Source organism: Garra rufa, chromosome 18 (assembly GCF_049309525.1).
Source record: "Garra rufa chromosome 18, GarRuf1.0, whole genome shotgun sequence".
NCBI lineage: Eukaryota > Metazoa > Chordata > Actinopteri > Cypriniformes > Cyprinidae > Garra > Garra rufa.
Genome location: NC_133378.1, coordinates 16,442,694 through 16,446,701, shown reverse-complemented (window position 1 = coordinate 16,446,701; position 4,008 = coordinate 16,442,694).

Here is a 4,008-nt window from a genome sequence, read left to right as displayed (position 1 = left end):
ATAATGATGCTAAAAATTCAGGTTTGAACTCACAGGAATAATTTACATTTGAAAATTATTTTAAAAAGTAAAAATATTTCAAAATCTTTGCTGTGTTTTAGATCTGATAAATGCAGACTTGGTGAGCAGAAAATACTTTTTAAAAACATTAGACTGGTATTGTACAAAGTAAGCCTAGATCTGAGGTGCTACAGCAGATCAAACACAACAGCACCATGTGCTCCTGCACTGCATTCATCTTTACAGAAGCAACAGCTTTATTGTTTCTCCTCTAAAAAATTCATAAGGTATCCGCCACGTTCCTTTCACTACTGTAGCTTGTGCTAATTTCCTCTCATTTGACCTGTCAAGGACACCAACATGTTTGATGTCACATTTTATTAACCAGGAAAATGTGTTCCTACATTATTTGCATTGCAATAATCTTACCTATTATGTTTTTTTCAATGCACTTACCATCGATAACATCCGTCAGTTGCTTCCAGTGTAAAATTAATCTTTGTGCTTCTTGCAAGAGGTAATAAAACTTTAGGTATATTGAGTTTGGCCGCGCGTGTCCAACAGCAGATGAACGCAGCGGTCAGAATAACGAGCAAACGAGCGTTCACCATCATCACAGACTCAATATAATCACTAGAATACTTCAATTTATGCTTATGAAATAATTTGCGAGGTTAGATAGTGAATGCCGGCTTCTCCAGTAGCTTCATGCAGAATATCAAGCTCCCGCCTCATCCCTCAAAGCCCTGAACACAATGTGACAGCTATATCTGAGGAGCAGTGTATCAGACTACAGCAGCACGCGCTCCACTTCACAGAGTTGACGCAGCGCGAGCGGCACACTAACTGTTAGCGGGATTATCACTTTCATTATTGCTTCTTCATTCATTCAGTGGCTCTGGTTTTCAAACAAGAACAAAAACCGTGGATATTTAACATATAAGTCCGAAAAACACGCAAAAACTTAAAGCGGAGCATGCAAAGAAATTATATATTTTGAACACACATACAGTCGCATGGAAATACCCGCCGTGGGTTACTATTGAAGCGCCGTAATGCATGCTGGGACATCATCTCCGTCATTGTGAAAAGAGTGACGAGTTTCCTTAAAGGCACACTGTACTGAAGCGCAGACACGGTGTTTTTATACATTAACCCTTTAAGACCTAAGGGCATTTTTGCTTCCCTGAAGGTGTTGTTTTTCTGAGTGACATATACAAAAATAATGACTCATAACTCGAAGACTGTAGCAGGGAGAGTCAAAAGGTTGGTACACCGCAAAAAAGCTTGCATTAGTTTGCAAAAGCTTGAGGTTTTTTTGTCTTCATTCCAGTCAAAATATATAAAAATTATCTTCTAGTTGTCAATAAAAACAAATCAAAAAGGTTTTCTAGATGAGTAAAAAATATTTTCTTGTTTTTAGAAAAAAAAAAAACAAGTCAAAATTAAGTGAGTTTTTGCTTAGAACAAGCAAAATAATCTGCCAGTGGGGTAAGCACAAAAAATCTTAATTCAGACAGAAAACTTTCTGTACTTTCGGAGGAAAAAATATATATTTCATTTGGACATTCTCCTTCTGAGAAACAGCTGACAAAAATGTAGACATACATTTTTGACATAGAGTTTTTGTCGTTACCAGCAAAAAATCTTAAGTAAGAAAAGCATTTTTTGCAGTGTGAAGAGGCATTGCACTACAAATAAAACTGAAAGTTAGTCAACTAATTTTGTTTATTTAAATGTAGCTAAAATAAATTGATTGCAACCACTTACCTTAAAAAAATTGTAAATTCAATGAATAATATTTTTTGTGTGTGTGTAAAACAAGCAAAATAATGCCAGTGGGGTAAGAAAAATAATCTTGTTTTGTGTTTGAAATAAGTTTTTTATTTATTTATTTATTTATTTATTTATTTTGCTTACCCCATTGGCAGATTATTTAGCTTGTTTCAAGCAAAAACACTTAATTTTGACTTGTTTTTTCTGAAAACAAGAAAATAATTTTTACTCGTCTAGAAAATGCTTCTTGATTTAAAGGGGTCATCGGATGCAAAACTAACTTTTCCATGTTGTTTGAACATTAATGTGTGTTGGCAGTTTGTGTAAACGCGGCTAAATGCAGCTAAAGTAAACATTACAGCTCATAATCCCTCAGCAGAGAGGGGCGGGGCGAGCAGAGCTCATTTGCATTTAAAGGGACCACGCAATAAAATGAGCTGATATTTTGCAGAGCTGATTTTAACAAGGTAAAAGGTTTTTTTTACACTACTACTGAGCATTTTTAACCAAAGTATATTTGAGACTTTTCATTAAGACCCTAAAGAATCATATGAGCTTGTGGAAAATGGGCATCTGATGACCCCTTTAAGAATTTTCAGATATTTTGGCTGGAAACAAGAAAAGCATCTAAGAAAAGCATTTTTGAGTGTAATATGTCATAATGCATAAAGCATAATGCAGAAGTCCCCATGTGAAACCCAGGACCCTAGTGGTTTACAAGACATTAAAGAGGTTTGCAAGAGTTTCAAAGTTTAGCGAGGCACCACTGGGCTTCTAAGACAAAGTGAGAAGACTCTTTAGATGGTGACTCCGCGACGACGATGAGGCCCTTTCAGCATTTCAGCTCTGAATCATGAACATGAATGATTTACAGCTAAGAAAGCCACACCAACGTTTTCACCACTTACACACAATTAACTTGTTCTTAAGTGAATACTTATTCTAGAATGAAATGAAATCATTTATGTAGTGTTCACATGCATGCTTCCTGCAATAGTAAACTCATGGGTTTCCCAGAGAATGCATGGAAGCATAAAATGCATTTACAACTTTAAATGCTATGTAAGTTGTCTTGGATACAAATGGCTACCAAATGCATAAATGTAAGTAAAAACCTTTATTTCAGACAAGGCTTTAAATACTACATCTCTTCAGATATGTCCATTTAAACAAAAATATGTGCCCCTGGAGCACAAAACCAGTCTTAAAGGAGTAGTTCACTTTCAAAACACAAATGTACAGATAATGTACTCACCCCCTTGTCATCCAAGATGTGCGTGTCTTTCTTTCTTCAGTCGTAAGGAAATTATGTTTTTTGAGGCTAACATTTCAGGATTTTTCTCCATATAGTGGACTTCTATGGTGCTCCGAGTTTGAACTTCCAAAATGCACTTTTTAATCTTTTTTTAATCTTTTTAAGACAAGATGAGCATTTGAGTATATAAATTGTATTTTTTTTTGTTAAATAACCGATCAGTTTGCTAGATAAGACGTTCTTCCTCAACTGTGATCGTTTAAAGCCCTTTGAAGCTGCATTTTGGAAGTTTAAACTTTGGGGCACCATAGAAGTCCATTATATGGAGAGAAATCCTGAAATGTTTTGCTCAAAAAACATAATTTCCTTACGACTGAAGAAAGAAAGACATGAACATCTTGGATAACAAAGGGGTGAGTACATTATCTGTAAATTTTTGTTCTGAAAGTGAACTACTCCTATAAGTAGCACAGGTATATTTGTAGCAATAGCCAAAAATACATTGTATAGGTCACAATTATCAATTTTCTTTTATGCCAAAAATCATTAGGATATTAAGATCATGTTCCATGAAGATATTTAGTAAATTTCCTACCAAAACTTAATTTTTGATTAGTAATATGCATTGTTAAGAACTTTAAAGGTGATTTTCTCAATATTTAGACTTTGTTGCACCCTCAGATTCTAGATTTTCAAATAGTTGTATCTCTATCAAATATTGTCCTATCCTAACAAACCAATGCATCAATGGAAAGCTTATTTATTAAATTTCAGACATTTCAATTACAAAAAAAAAAAAAAATGGTCCAGAGTCACACATAAACAAACTAGAAAGTACACTAACCACAGTACTAACATTATTCATCCATTATTTATTTATTTGTAAAATAACTACTGTTTACCCCTTATGTGCACATATTCAACCAGAATGGCAACAGTATTGTAGTGTTTTGTTATTTTTTTAAGAATGTCACTGA